Raw genomic sequence first — 16,954 nt, forward strand, 5'->3', positions numbered from 1 at the left:
GCACCATGATTGAAGCTCCTAGGCTGGATGAAGAATGGCAAGTAGCCTGCACCCTGGTTACAGTACAGAAGGGGTATTGTGTGCTTTGTGTACAAAATGTCCACCCCTAGCCCATGGAAGTGCCCTAATGACAGAGCTTGGGTGTTATTTCATGGTTGGACCCTCAAGATGTCCGGACCTGGCTTTATCTGGAGAAGGACTGTATAATTATCAGGAACAGAAGTTATCAGAGCTGTTGCAGCATTGGACCAAGGTCTTCGCCAGTCATGATGATGACTTTGGAAGAACCAACGTGGTACTACATCGGATCCCTACTGAAGAGGTCCCCCTTGTCGTGAGCATTTCCGTCCGGTTTCACCTACCTTGTATCAAGAGCTTTGGAGCCTGTTGGCCAAGATGCTGGAGGGGAGGGGTAGTGAGGGAAAGTGCCAGCCCATGGGCTGCTCCAGTAGTCCTCTTAAAGAAAAAATATGGATCCTGGAGGTTCTGCGTGGACTACCAACAGCTTAATTCCGTCACCCACAAGGACGCTTACCCTCTCCCCCAGATTGAAGAGTTGCTCACGAGCCTTAAACAAGCAACCTGGTACTCCACCCTGGACCTTACCTGCGGGTACTAGCAGGTTGAAGTAGACCCCAGAGATTGTGAAAAGAACACCTTAGGCCTATGAATTTGAGAGGCTGCCGTTTGGGTTGTGTAATGTCCCAACCACCTTCCAGAGGCTCATGCAGTGTTGTCTAGGAAGCCAAGTAAATGAGTCCCTCTTGATTTATCGGAATGATGTTATTGTTTATTCCCCAGACTTTGACACCCTTCTGGAACACCTGGAGCAAGTATTTTAGTGTCTGTGAAGCCATGACTTGAAGCTCCAACCCACTATGTGTCAACTCCTACAGAAGGAGGTGAAGTACTTGGGCCACATCATGAGTGCGGATGGAGTAGCCCTGGACGCGGAGAAGTTAGCGACAGTGCAGGATTGGCCCCCTCCCACTACCGTCCGTCAGGTCCATTCCTTCTGTGGGTTATTACTGGTGATTCATCCCCTCATTTGCCCGGATCCGCTGCATGGACTATTGGTAGGGACAGCAGCTTCTCTGAAAAAGACGGCTCTGATGGAATGGACACCCACCTGCCAAAGTGCGTTTGTTGACCTCAAGCGGGCCCTGCTGGAATATCTGGTGTTGGCTTACGCAAATTTTGCCCTCCCATTCTGCTTATACACGGATGCCAGCCTGAGTGGACTGGGAGCGGTACTCGCCCAGGAACAAGAGGGCAAAGAGAGTTATAGCCTATGCCAGCCAGAGCCTACATCTTACTGAATGAAACGACTTAAATTATACCCGGGGGGGGGGGGGTACACTTTACTGTCTACACAGATAATAATCCATTGGTGCATTTGGAGACGGTTGGCCAACTTTGAGTTCAAGATAGTGTATCGACCAGGAACCACCAGCATTAATGCAGATGTGCTTTCCCGGTTACCAGAGGAACGGACTGTGGTGGCCCAAGCCCTTGATGTGGTACTCCCCCAGGTGGAAGGAGAGTGCATCTCGGCCGGGGCTCCACATGTGGAATGGGAGGCGGAACAGTGGCAACAGAAAAACTGTACCTTGCGGGCCCTACGATATTGTCTGGAATTAGGGAGGCATTCCGATGATAGGACTCAGCAGGCGGCTGCTCAACCATTACGATGCCTGCTACAAGAATGGAACTACTTGATATTGAAGGACGAAGTGGTAGCCAGAAAGAACCTCGATCTGCAGACAGATGAGGCCCATCTAAAGATCCTGGTACTCCTTGAACAAAGTTGCCTGGTTTGAACGGTACCACCAGGCCTTTGGACACCAGAGTAGTGACAAGACCCTGTCCGTACTTAAACTAAGTTTCTACTGGCCCCAGGTGAATTCTGAGGTCACCTCGTGAACTGTGAGCTGTCCCCCCTGCACCTTGAACAAGACCGGACTGAGGGGAAGAGCCCCCTTGCTCCCCATTCAAAGCAGTGCCCCCATGGAAATTGTAGCTATAGATTATTTATCATTAGGAAGAGAGGGAGATGCCCATCCCTATGCTTGTAATGGTTGATTTATTTATTAGGTTTGCATGGGCTGCCCCTACTAAGGACTAGGCGGCATTGATGACTGCTCGGGTGTTATGGCGGATCCTGATACAGCCCTTCGGGTGTCCCGAGCAGACACATTCCGACAGGAGGGCTGCGTTCGAGTCCGCCATCATCCAGTAGTTGTGCAATCTATATGGTTGCACTAAAATCCGGACCACCCCATACCATCCGCAAGGTAAAGGGGGTGTGTGAAAGAATGAATCAAATGCTATTATCATTATTGGGCACCTTAACAGAGGGTGAGCAACAGCACTCTGAGGATAAGTTACCAGAAATGATTCATGCTTATAAGACTACGGTTCATGCTAGCACAGCTTAACTCCTTTTTTGTCATGTTTGGCTTTCATGTCCGGTTACCAGTAGATCTAGTGCTAGTTTCGGTGGACTTAAACAAGTGGGTCACCAGACTCGCCTGGCAGGTGCTTATGAAAAAGCGGGGAGGCAGTCTCAGCAGCGTAAACAGGCTGATCAAAATCGAAGAAATCGGGGTAATCAGGCTATTCCATTATTACCAGGGGAGAGGGTGTTAATCCAGAGTTTTAGATGCAGGGTCCAAGGGAAACTTTCCCATCACTGTAACAATCAATGTGATTCATTATTGTAACACTCAATGCAATTCATTACTGTTGGTTTTGTAGCAATCAGAATTCCAGTAGGGTTTATTCATCTCAGTTTTCCATAAGATAACATGGCATTGTGGCAGGGGTGTTTTGAGTGCTGTGACTCAAACACATTTATTTCTATTGTGTCAGCTTTTAGGCCTGCCACATGATTTTTTTTTTGGTAAATCAGAAAGGTGAATAGTAAAAAAATCTGGAAAATAATTTAAAACTAAAGAGTGGTAAAGAAATTTCCAATTGTCTGAAAAGTAGAAAAATAAGGATTAATATGTGTGTTTTAATCTTTATTAATTTTTTTTACTTTTATTTTTTTTTAGTCTGAGGTAATCAAAAATCCCCTCCACTTCTGTACTTTTGGATCCTATTCCAAGTCCAGAGAGTCAAGGCCAAGTCAAGCTGGGGTCTTAAGCACTGTTCAATATATACATAACTATTCTATCATAAAATAGTAAGCACTCAAACTTAAGAAAGCAAAAGATTTATTTTAGTATTTAGGTATGCACTGTACATTAATGCACCATCATGTGGTACTATGTTTAAATAGTTATCTTTTAAACAAAGTCTGTGCTGTTTTAGATATGCAACTCTGAAAGGAAGAAAAAAAGTATCATTTGTATCAAGAATAAAACATACATACTGTATATCCAGTTTTGCTATTTATAGTTTCACAACTGTATGATTTTATAATGCCTGGTAAAAAAAAAAAGTTTTTGTAAACAACTATAGGTTTTTCTTTGGTTAGAGAGTGGATAATGCTAAGCTTGCCAACAAATACCAACATCCCTGAGCAACATCACTTTAGGTTCTGTTTGTAGCTTTGAAAAATGAATGATCCACGATCCCTCATAAGACCTCCCAGCATCTTGTAGGGTCTATGCTGAAGCATTTCCCAACTACCTATAATACATATAAATAAGATGTGGTCCCAGGGGAGTGCTATGACTGGCTATATACATATTTTAGTCGACCAATCTAAAGTAAATCTTAAACCTTTGCTAATTTGAGTTACTAGTTACCAACAGTTACATTTGTATGCTAGGAAGGTAAGGCAGGAAAACAATTGCTCTTTGTGTACACCAGTGTTACTCACTTTTGACTTTTTCAGCGCATTCCAAACCATGATCTAGTTTTAAACAGGTTAAGCACTTAATTAAAAACTAAGGTTCATTAAACAATTAAAGATCTTTTTAGAACCAGGCTTGGACTGCTCAGCTCAATAATTGTGGACATGGTTGGAATAATGTCTTGAGCTGAAAGGAGGAAAGCACCACAGTGAGAACTGCTGGTGAGCATCATGCAATAATAAGGGGTATCATGTTGTAAGTGATGAAAAGACACACAACTCTCTGTACAGTATGCAATACAACATTTGAACAGTATTTTGTTCGTATCACACTATTCAAAGCATTCAATCCAGATTATCATGTACCATAAATAGGCTTTATGGGAAAACTAGTGTGATTACTGATGTGTGATCATTTATTAAAGGGTTTGCATGTAAGTCTTCTCCTTGTGGAAACAATAGTTGTCATAGAATCACTGAGAACCTTTGGGACTTTGTTATTTAACAACTTGTTTTCATTTGTGGTGTTTACAAATTATGTTGGGTATCATATATCTCTTCAAATGTTTAAAAGTCTGATAAAAAGCCTAATGCTTTTGTTTTTACACTATTCATCATCTTAAAATATCTTCGAATGAATCTCTGTTTAAATATTTAATTTCCATTCTAAATTACATTTTTATTTTTGTGTGTGTCAGGCAATTGGAATTATTTATCTCTATACTGTAGACAACTTGAACTGTTTTCTTTATGAAAAGTTAAGGTCAGGATACAAGGAAAATATGAACATTGATTTGCGTTAGAGGTCTAGGACTTGGCAGTTTCTTGCTGAAGTGTTCCCAGAAAAAACACCTAGAATGATGTCATAGCAGCTGCTGATTGCCTGACAGACAGTTTCCGCGGCGCAACATGAGGCCCTTTGGTGTTGATGTCAGAGTGATTGACACTTGAATGACACCAATGAGAACCGATCTGTGTTCCCTCTGGGAATGCTTGCTTAATTGATAGACAGAATGCGGGGAGAAAGAGCGTCTTTGAACCTGAAAAGAATCTCTTTTTTTTCTCCCTGAAACGCTCATGCCCCCAATCTCTCCAACCCTTTATTTTTTTTTCATTCTCTTTTTTTTCTTAGGTGTTTTGTTCTGCGGGAGTTATTGAGCTTAATGGAACTGAATGACTTTTTTCCTTCGCAATCTGTCAGTCAAAAGCTCAACTTCAGGCCTGTTAAATGAAGTCCTTTCAGAGGCAGGCAGGGGAGGAATGTGTCAGTCATCTAACAGACCCTGTTGTGTTTTAATCTGCCGGAGGGGTGATAGGGGAGAGCAGTTGGGCCTGGCTGGGGCACATTCCCAGCAGCAGCTAAGAGGCCCTGACACATCCAGGTGGCTATGCCAAAAAAAGTCAGCAAGTAATGAACATTCTCAAGGTATGGGGCTGCGAGCCCCAGGGCCGTGTGGTTTGCAATCAACTATGAGATGGCTGGGCAAACATTCAGCAAAAGCCAGGTCCTACTGAAAAGTTTTAATACAGAAAAAGTACTTCTGAAGTGCTTGATCTCCAAGGTATAAGCTTTGAAAAGACAGTAAGCCTGACTGCAGACCTACATGGAATCAGATCAAAATTCAGCAGACAGAGGTATAGGTCATTTGGGCTCATAAGCCTGCTTAGCAGCAATATTGAGGCCCACATTCCTCAAGGAAGGGTACAGTACATTATATATCCATCTGGATTGCAAACAAGTTGTACAAATCTGTTGCAAAAGACCACTTTTGTGCCAAAGAAAAATAATGTTTATATCAGGGCTGTTTTTTTGTTTTTTTTTACATAGTGGAACGCCATATCCTGTAGAAACAGATAGCCTGTGTACAGAGCTACTGTTACCTTGTATATGTGTCAGGCCTTCGGTGGTCTTTAAAGAGATGCAGTCTCAACAATGTTTGAGTTGTGTAAGGAAACAGTTCATGCGAAGGCAGTAGTGAAAAAGGATTTGTCAATCCTGTTTACATAATATTATGTTTTTGACTTGTGTAGCCATCTTAATGCCATAACCATGTGCAAGCATGGGGAAATTCGAGATTTTCCATTTTTAATTTGGAAAAAAAATAAGCAAAAGACCAGTCGAAGCTCTTTAAAAAGTGTTGACAGTCACTTGTTTTTGAGTACAGAGGGTTTGGACAGTTATTGTTTTTGAGTACAGAGGGTTTGAACCACTGGACGGCTCTTTAACAGCCTTTAAATACACAATTAAAATGTTTCATGGAGTCCATCTCTGGGTTTGAAAGAAAATGGCACCCTAAGAAAAGCATGGATTATTTTTAACATGAGCTTCGACTGTATGTGACGCAAACTAATCCTGAATTTCTTTTTCAAAGTGTGTGCTCTTGAGTAATGAAACAACTCCAGTGACAAAGTATTTAGCTTATTACTACTGAAAGTTGCAATGCAGACTAGAAAAGAGAAGCGGTTAACGCACTCATCAGAGTAAGATTTCTGGCGCTGTGACACAACATTTTTTCCTCCCATGACACTTCCAACTGTTGATTCAGTGGAGCCGGCTAACCTCCCCTCTTGCAGAGAGCACTTCACTGACTCCAAATAAACTGCATTCTCGACTGTGATTGCTTATTTATCTATGGGTTTGTTTTTGTACTGCCGCCTTTTTCCATTTTGGCCTCTCTCAGGATCAAGTACTCTTTATATAATCTGCCAGTCAGAGCTTGTTACCATGGGAATAATGGTGCCTATGGCCTGAGCACTCCCATTTCTGACTGGCGGAGTAGCAGAACACTGAAATCCAAGGGGGGAGAAAGACCTTAAACACCAGTTTGGTACCCCTCTGCTGATTGAATCTGTCTTCTCTGAATGACAGAGATGTTTATCTCTGAGATGTGCAAATAAACAGAAATTGCCACAATCTAAACTAACCATGGACTCTGTACTTTATGGTGCTGCTAAGCTGCTTGTTTATCTATTCGTTTCCTTTGAAACATTCTTTTTCTATATACAGATCAAGTTTTTGCTGTGGTTTTCAATTGATTGGCACAAATTAGGACTAATTACGGTTAAATGTAATACTTCCTAAAGTGGTAACTGCGGAAATATATTTTGCGGATGGTCTTATCTCTGTGGTTCTGTCTGCCTAAAGTTAACATATTATTTGGAATCTAAATCACATAATACAGTCAAGCTACTATTAATTTAAGAGTGAAAGGCAATTCATGTAAATAAATAAATGAGACTTTATTGTTTTTTATTGTTTTTTTATAGGCCAATGTACAACTTGTGTTCCAGTTTTGTTTATATATTGGAATTAGTCATATTTTGGTTGCTGATTGCTTGGGTGGTGGTGTAATAGGATTAGAGACTGAATTGGAGACCACAGGCTGTATACTGAGACAGCAGAGCGATTGGTGGGTCTATTGGTCCTTGAGCCCATCACAATGAAGGGTCACTTGGTGCTTCACTCATGTGGTGCCCTATCTGACAAACTGCCAGTTATGGTGTGCTTGCATGATGACCATTGTGAGAGGAGACCACTGTCCACTAAGAAGTGTTTAACAGCACACTTTGAATCACCATCCTAATTGGCTAATCAGGCTTTCTGTAACAGAGGGATGCTAAGCACTGTCCTCTGCAAAATGAACTTCTTCACCATTTGTGACATTTATTTTTATCATCTTTGTTCTGAAAATAAAACAAACAAAAGAATGGAGCTTTTAAACAGAGCTCTATACATACACACGTTATAAATGGAGCTCTATACACACACACCCTTTATGGAGGTCAGGAGATAATTTGCTGTTCAATATAACTTGAACCCCACTTGAAGACGCGCGGTAAGACTTGGGGCCTTGCCATTAAAAAACAAAAGGTTTAGAATAGAAGAGACATTGCACAGGTAAGCAACTATGGGTGCTCTGCATCACATCTTGCTTATGAGCTGTACTGTAGTTTAATCCCAATTAGTCAGTACTAAACCAAATGTCCCAACACCAATTGTAACCAGTCTGTAATTAAACAACATTGTATTTAAAATATATATTTAAAACTTTCAATTGCCTTATGAGCAGCATAGTAGAAAATAAATGTGCTTTTTAGGGCTAACTAACAGGCTCAATCATTTAAAATAAAACCTGTTCACAATTACTGGTAGGTGTGTAAATCAGGAAGGCTCACTGTGGCACATTTCCAGCAGGGGTTCTGCCCAGACTGACATGGCTAGAAGAACAGAGCTCCTTATCAGCAGGCCTCACAGATGGACTACTGTGTGAATACAGGCTGAGCAGCAGTGTCATTAGCACATCACTGTGCTGTCACAGTGTTTACCCAACGTGATGAAATTATCATTTTGGGATTCGTATGAATAACACAACTTGGCCCAAAATAAGCATGAATAAAATAGAACTTGTCAGTAAAAAATTATATCCTTTCGTGCTGCAGTTTTTCAAATAATTACCAGTCTTGTGCACTGGAACCATATGATTAAACAATGTTTTTTATTCAAGTGATATATCTACAAGTCAGCAAAAAACATTTGAGCCTGCCTAAATTACTGTAAAGTCTGTGCCTGGCTTAAAGTCAAGTTCTCTCTAAATTGGGGTTTCCTTGAGTCTTGGTGTTGCAGGTGACAGGTTTTCTAATACTGTTAAATCGGCTGTATTTTATAACAACCAATGCTGAAATAAAAACTGTTGCTTTAAACCAGGGGAAAAAAACAACAACAACTGATGAATCAGATGCAATGAGGAAAATTAATTAATCAATTAATTAAAAAAAAAAGATATATAAAATGTTTCATTGTTGTCTACAAAACTTCAGCCACAAATACGGTTTAATAAACTGATGATTTATTACATTGTTATCGAAGAAATGTAAATGTAAAGCTTTTAAAAACAACAGTGTTTTAATATATTTCTTTTTAAAAACTGTCATTTTTTATTTCTTCATTGATGGCCATTTGACTTTCCATTTCTTTTCAATCAAACCTCACGTGTAGTCCAGTACAGTGCCCAGGATAGACCCTTCACTGTGGCCTCTGGGAGGGTTTCAGCATGCTGGTTGGAGCTGCTGCCCTCTGCCCCCTCTGCCCTCTGAGCACTCACTGAGCACTGAGTGTTCTCCGCCAAAGCCCATGTGTGGTCCCAGCAGACACTGGCCTGTTGATGTCTGACCCAGATAAGTTCAGAGTTCAATAAATAGGGGGCTTTGGCAACCTTGAACAGAGAAGGACAAAATGCAGAGTTTCTGGAGTGACTGCTCCATGTGTGTTGTGTTTTTTTTTTTTTGCTTTAGCAGATAAAAAGAAAAGTCACTTAGTACTTATGAATATATTTGTTGTTAAAAGTTGTAAAAAATTACATCCAATTATAAAATCAATATTTAAAGTAGTGTAATTGATTAACCATTTCATCATATACAATGTCTATAATCAATAAAAACTGAAAAAAAACATGACCCTGGAGAAGTTGTTATCTCTAATATAAAGATTATAAATACATTCTAAATATTTATCTTTATAAAAGAAATGCATTCCTCTAGGATTAAAATATATATTGCTAGAGTTTTCCACAGCAATGGTGGGACAGGTTCACTCATTTTCCAAGTACAAAGGATAGCTTTTTTTAGCCATTACTAAAAGACTGAGAGGCAGCTTATTCTCTGAGTGTGAAAAAAACAATATCTGTTGTATGTCCTAGCACTGCCAGAGCAATAACCATATTAATGCTAATATTTGGTTAATGTGAAAGAAAACATGTGACCAGAAATTAGTAACTTTAGAACAATCCCAAATTAGATGTGGTAAATCAGTATCTTTGAGTTCTGTCATAAACGAGGGGTGAAAAGCTAAAAATGGTGAACCGAGGAGTTCTGCATTATGCTCTTTAATAACTGACCCTTCAACAATTATTAAAATGGTTACAGTTTATTCAGAAAGTTTTTGCATGAGTTAAAATATAAAGCCTTGTCTATTCCTCGAATTTAAGATTAACAAAATGTTAAACTTTTATTAATCTGAACATACAGCTGTGGCCAAAAGTTTTGCATCACCTAGAATTTTAGGATTGAGACATCATTTAAAAAAAAAACAATATGAACATAATTTAGATTTTTTTATATAATCAAAGAAACTACAAAATGATGCCACAAAAGTCTACAGGAAGCCATAAAAGTACTACGGTATTTATAATGTTAGATTTTGAAACGTCACATTTTTCAATTACAGAAAACTACAAAGCGGTATTTCATTAAATATGTTAACGTGACATTATTCAGTAGGTTTCATTCTACTTTATGAAGCAAAATTTGTTAATTCTGTATAGGGTGATGCAAAACTGGGTCACAGCTGTATTTAAGCAATTGAACAGAGCTAGTGCTGTTATTACACATGGTAAAGAGGTGATACACAAGTTTGAGCCTCAGAGGCAAGGAGGATGGGATGTCACCCCCAGAGGGTAACACCTGTTGCAAAGATATCTGAGGAGAGGTAGAGGAGTAAAACAAGAGACAGAGGAGTCATGCCATAGCCTAGGGTTCAATGGGGAAGGTGATTAGTGATGAGGAATAAGCCATTTCTCTGCCTACTGAACCACACAGAGGCAACAAATCAAATGTTTAGTTTGACAGATAGTATGTATTAGAATGATATTTCATGAGTGTAAGCCCCATAACCTTATCTCTCTCTCCAGCCTGTGCTGTGCACACTGGAACACAGGCCGGCAATAGTATCCTTTCTTCACAGGAGTGTTTTACACGCCAGCCTTGCAATTTAATAGTTTTACATCGTGATTTACATCTGTGTAATTGCCTTGAGTGTGGTTCAAAAGACAAACAGATCAGAAGAGAAAAGGATCACCCCCCCCCCTTTGAGAGATGTATTTCATTCCACCCACAAGTGTAGCAGCTTGCCAATAAACCCACATTTCTTTTTCTTTTGGTTTGGCTTGGTAAGATGCACATAAAAGTTATTCTGTGAAACAACATGAAAAGGTTATGGTGAAAAATATTGCATTAAAAAAAAGAAAATGTATTTAATCCATCACAAAAGTGCACTGGGTTCAAAAGAAATTAAGTAAAGGAACACAGTAAGTAGGAAAGAGAAGAAAATCCTGCTGGTTCTGTTATTTCTGTGGAACTCGCCATCACAGCAGATGGGAATAATTATTTGAAATAATAAACCTTGCGAGAATCACAACATTCATGGGCCAACAGATGTGTCAATCTGTTTAGCAATTCAGAGGAGTCATTTATTTCAATCATCTAGAGTTAGACATCTCAAGAAACCTCTATTTGAAACTTTTTTTTGGGGGGGGGGGGGTATATGAAGTAGTCACTTACAGCTGTCCTGATGTATGGATGTGGCACTTTGCAGACTGTTTTATTTTAATTTGATTTATGTTTTTCGAATGTTTGCATTTTTTACCAAATGGTCACTTTACCTTCAGTAGTACGAGAACAGGACTATTAATATAATCCTTGCCTATATTTTATGCTGTCATGTTCTGTAATAAGGTCTGTAGCTGTTTGTGAAGAATGACGTGGTTGTAATTATGTAAACATGGCATTTTTTAAGTAAGTAATTATTTAACAAGGTAAAGAGAAATCTGTAAAGCAAATTCAAAATTATACAGTAGTTGTGGCCTGGTGGCCAGGTCTACAGGTCTTGTAAAAATGGAATAGGTAAAACTACATGTTCATCTTTTATATGGGGCAGCACAGAAACTGACTAGATAGCAGGAAGCAGTGGTATAAACCTTTTACTTATGGCTTTGGTTTTAAAAATCTAGGTATCTTAAAAAAAAAAAAAACATGTGTATATCACATGTTAGTCCGCACAACAGTATTGGTGTTGCAAGTGCTAATGAAATATAACAAATGTAACATGAACCCGTGGGTACCATGTTTTCTTTACAGCTATAGCCAAAAGAATTGCATCACCTAGAATTTTAGGATTACACTATATATATATATATATATATATATATATATATATATATATATATATATATATATATGAACATAATTTAGATATTTTATATAACATCATGTAATCAAACTAACTACAAAATGATCTCGCAAAAGTCTATTGGAAACCATAATAGTAGTACATTTTCGAAATGTCACAAATTTTGCATTTTTGTCAGGTTTACATTAAGCGAGTCTGGGATCTGAGTCGGAGAAGAAGCAGGTTTCTGGATTTCAATCCAGGGGTGAATTCACTGATGAGATGAAGGCTTGACTTGAAAGAAGGTGGGAAACAAAACTGGGGAAACAGCTGGCAGATACATAGAGAGCAGCATGTGGCAGGCAGTCATGGCAAGGGAAACTGCTGGTGCTGCTGCCCTGACCCTCCCAGCATGGGGTGCTATGGAGCAGAGGGCAGGAATACAGGAAAGGGACTAGGGACCTTGTGATAAAGACTGGGGGGCTGGGAAATGCAAATCTGGATTTCTATTTGATTCCAGTACCCCAGATTATGCCTTGGCGATACTGTCCTTTTTTTTATGTGTTTGGAAGCAATGAACTTTTAGTTTTTTCTGATAAATAAAAATAAAATAGAAAGGTTTTAAAATGTTATCTCCTAACTTCCTTGGCATTATGTGACATTTGGTTTGTGGCATTTAACTAACAGCAGTCAGTTATATAATTGTACCCATTTTATTGGAATTTATTGCTCTTGGTCTGCATCAGAACAGTTTATTCACTTCAGCACGGCACTTTTAAGGTGTGGTTTTAGCACCACTGCGCTACTATTGCAAGTGCCTACATTAGCCAACTAACACTCCAGCAATAACTGCTGTCCTGGTAACACGTGGAATTGAACTTTTCAAGGACTGGAATTCAAAAACAGAAGATTTACTCTAATCAAAGTATGATATAGTTTTCTTATAAAAATAAACTTAGGACAAACAATTATGTTAATGTATTTAAAATATTGTTGCAAACTGGAGCAATTGCTTAGTGAATCTAGGCCTTTGCACATTTGCCGTAGTGGTTGGAGTGAATTGTAGAGCATGTGAAATATGTATTTATGAGTATTTCAGTACATGTTTTGAATTGTTATGATTAATAATAATAATAATAATAATAATAATAATAATAATAATAATAATAATAATAATATCATGCCAGTGACCTGCGTGATGGATTAAAATCTGTTAGTAGTGTGAAAATATTACGTTGTTTATGTTATATAAATAAGGTTCATGGTTTTTGGGTTAAACCTGATTAAAACAGCAGTGTGGAGTAGTGGTTAGGGCTCTGGACTCTTGACCGGAGGGTCGTGGGTTCAATCCCAGGTGAGGGAAACTGCTGCTGTACCCTTGAGCAAGGTACTGTACTTTAATTTTATGTAAAAATAATGTGATATCTTGTAATAATTGTAAGTCGCCCTGGATAAGGGCATCTGCTAAGAATTAAATAATAATAAAACACCAGTGAAACAAAAAAAAATCTCCCAATAAAACACTGCATAGTATTTCTGTCTATAAACTGTAATTATGAGGAGGGATCTGCCTAATTCGCGAGTTCACGAAAATCGGAAAATTGAGGGGTCACTATGAAATTCACCTCCTTAGGGGCCAATGCATACCTGACTAATACGGAGAGAAAAAAAATTCATAAAGGAGACAAGATTGGAAATTAACAATTTGTTATTGTATATGAAAAATGCCCATGCCCATAATGAAATGTAATTTGTCCCATAGCCTTCTCCATTGCAGCTCGATAGCTGCCACTATACACTGGACAAACTATGATGTAATGTATATTGATAGAATGATAGCTAATGCCAGCGGGCAGGACAAGTGGCACTCCGGGACACCTTCCCCCCAAAGGACAAGGCTGCCTCTTATGCAGGCCGAACTACCTAATAAACAAAGAAAAACTTGCAAATAAAAATGAAAACATATCTTGCCAATGGGCAGGACAAGTGGAACTATGGGCCACCGTCCCCAAAAAGGATGAGGCCGCCTAGCCTACATTGTAATACAAAATAAATTGGCCAGCCCACGATTAGAATAAATGGTGTTTTGCAAAATATAGAAAAAGAAGAATTCTCGTAATTAATTGATGGATTTAATTCGGGGTCTGGATCACTGGATCACCTTATGCTGCTTATCTTTCCCCCTCCCCCATTGGAAGCCTTGAGAAATAATGCAATTGACAAACTTGAGATGTCCCAGACATGAAGAGTTATCATTTGAATGGTCTGTTCATCCCCCCAGTCTTGTCCTAATATATATATATATATATATATATATATATATATATATATATATATATATATATATATTCAATTCCCTACTGGTGAGTCATACCATATTATTTCAAAAAGGAATTTAAGTGAATTTATTATTATCAGCAGCGTAGGATGGAAGATAAACAAGACCGGTGTGTTAAGTTTCATACATACTGCATACATGCCGACAGACCCTATATGGTCAGGCAGTCCCACGTCCTGATGCATAGGAAGAAAGTCTTGACATTTATCCTTGGAAATTCTTCACAGCTCTAGAGCATTCGCTCTCGTGCTTCCATTTTTTTTCCTCCTTTGTCTTTAGCGTTACTGACACTGTGCACTGCCTTGCAGGGATTGTGTTCACGAGACCCAATCTTAGATACATGTCACATATCCAGTCATATTGGAGAAGCATATTGTTTCCTCCCTGCTGCTGCGAGACCTGTATGATTTAGAGTAAAATGTGGGAGCCAATGGAACGTCGGAAAATTCAGTTAGCTACGTCCCCTCGCCCCTGTACTGTACAGCAGTAGGAGGTGGCCGTGGAACACAAAGTCAGTGTTGCTATTTTGATTTAGGTTGCTAAAATCTAGTTTTCAGCATTCAGCAAATGGACGGCAAAGCAAACAAAGTATATTTCGGCTGATTTTGGATGATCGTGTCAATACATTTCCCAAAGAAACTTTACATGCAGATGCAGATACATTTTTTTGCACATCTTGTAATGTAGTTTTGTATTTTTTTAAGAAAAAAATGATTGATCGCTATTTAGCTTTAGAATAACTCATTAAACAAAAGGCTACTACAGAGACTGCTAACAAAATGTAAAACAAAACGTAAAACAGCTTTCAGAAAACTGGAAAGTCAGCGCAGAGTATTCCTGTCGGTTGAACCAAGTTAAATCAGTACTACAGGTACAATCTAGCACAGCCACCTCGCTTCAAACAACCTGCTGCTTATTTTTTAAAATGCAGCTAGAATTTTACACACAAATTAGTTTTCTTTCGTTTGACTCAGTAGTAATAAAATAAATTCCTGGATGGGACAAACAACATGACAACGAACGTGCTGCATATATTGTCTTTATTAAACAATGTCAGATGGAGTTGTGAAACCGAGTTTTGGGATTTAAAAGCTTTGCCTTACACTTCCAACCAATTAATTCAGTGGATGCAGAATGTGCAGTCTCAATGTACGGGCAAGTCTTTATACCAGAGGCAGAGAATGTTGGCAGTGGTGGTGGATGTTGCATGCTTGCCTTTAGCAAATGACAGCACTCTGAAATATTATAAACTTTAAGTAGACTCCTAATCCAGATTATTTTAATATTGAAAATATAATGAAAATATACCTACTGATACTATTATTTTTTAGAAAAGGTTACAGGTTTTAACAGATTAAAACACTAATTTAATTATAACTGTAATTATGAAATATATTTTATAAATAAACCAGACACCTGTGAATGCAGATTAAACAGTAGAACAAGTCAATGTGTGGTACTAAACAATATTTTTGTTTTTATTTTCCTGTTGATATGCTATGCTCATGGGCAGTGTTCAAGTTTATGTGATTTTGGGAACCTCATGTTGTTTACCGTGACAAGTGATGTAACAGAGAAATCAATTTAAAAGCTAATCCAGTGCATGTTTTTAGCTGTATGAAGTTGTATATTGTACTGAACCACATTTTCATGCCTGTGTAGTATATCAGCGTCGAATCAACCATTTTAGTCAGCTATTTCCTTTCAGATTCTCTTCCACAGTGGGCTGTTTCCTCAGAGCGTGATATCATTATTTACATATGACCAACAGAAAGTTGTTTGCTCCAATTGTAACTTCTCTGTTTAAAACAAAACCTTCGTGATCTGATGAAAGCTCACTTCTTTCAGTCTCTCCTGTGGTGGCTGTTTGCGTGGTTCTACTACATGGCACAGCAGTCAAACTCAGAAGTAGTGTTATTTCAACAGGCCTGGAGACCTACTTTATGCCTGTAAATATTAGTACATCCTTCAAACACTGCTGAGTGCTGCCAGCCATCCTGTCAGTTAAACAGTTTCAAGACTGATTGACGCCAAGTTTCTGTCAAGGTCTAAATGCATTAGCTCAGGAAAAGAGTTCGAAGAAACACAGAATTTATTTTTTGCATTGACTTTTTTTTGTGTCAACAAATGTGAGGGGTGCTGGTCTACCTCAAAATTTAAAATAATTAGTTTTCTGAGAATCATTTTCAAAAATGCTGTAAGAAGTTAAGATTGTGTTACAGAGGAAAAACCAGATTGCTACCTGACATAATGCAGTACAAGTTGACAGGATGTGAATTGATGTGTGGCCCAAAGGGCCCTGTTAAACTGTGCATTAAACAGAGTGCCACTGGATGCCAGGGTAACATCAGGAGGGGGTGTGGCTCTTTCCACAACGCATTACACTCACTTAGTAATAGGTAAGAGTTTATACATTTAGCTCTTTGGACTATGGTGTCATGCTGGAAGTAAGTCAAGCTTTTCTTTGCTTTAGTTTTCATCAGTAGTTTAAAATAAAACACAGAACTTAAGTAGTTTTTAACATGATTAATGACTTCTCCAAACATTTTATTGCATTGCTGGTCAGGTGACAATATTGTATTACAGTTTGCAGGCCATTTTAATTAGCATTTTTTTCCCATTGTTTTTAAACTTTCTTTTTTTTTTTCAAAAAGAACATTGTTGGAAAACCATTTACTCCATGCAGCTGCACTTTGATTATTTATTTTGTGACAAGAATTATTTCTACGTCTTGTTTTCTACTGTTGTCATCACCTAGCAACACGTTGCTAACAAAGTTGTCAACGAGTGCATTCATTCCGAAATTTAGGTCAAGGCCGTAGCAAAGCTTCTTTAACCAAAAAAATGCATTTCCTCAGTCTGGACAAAGACT

The sequence above is a fragment of the Acipenser ruthenus genome, chromosome 3, assembly GCF_902713425.1.
Source record: "Acipenser ruthenus chromosome 3, fAciRut3.2 maternal haplotype, whole genome shotgun sequence".
Taxonomy (NCBI): Eukaryota; Metazoa; Chordata; class Actinopteri; order Acipenseriformes; family Acipenseridae; genus Acipenser; species Acipenser ruthenus.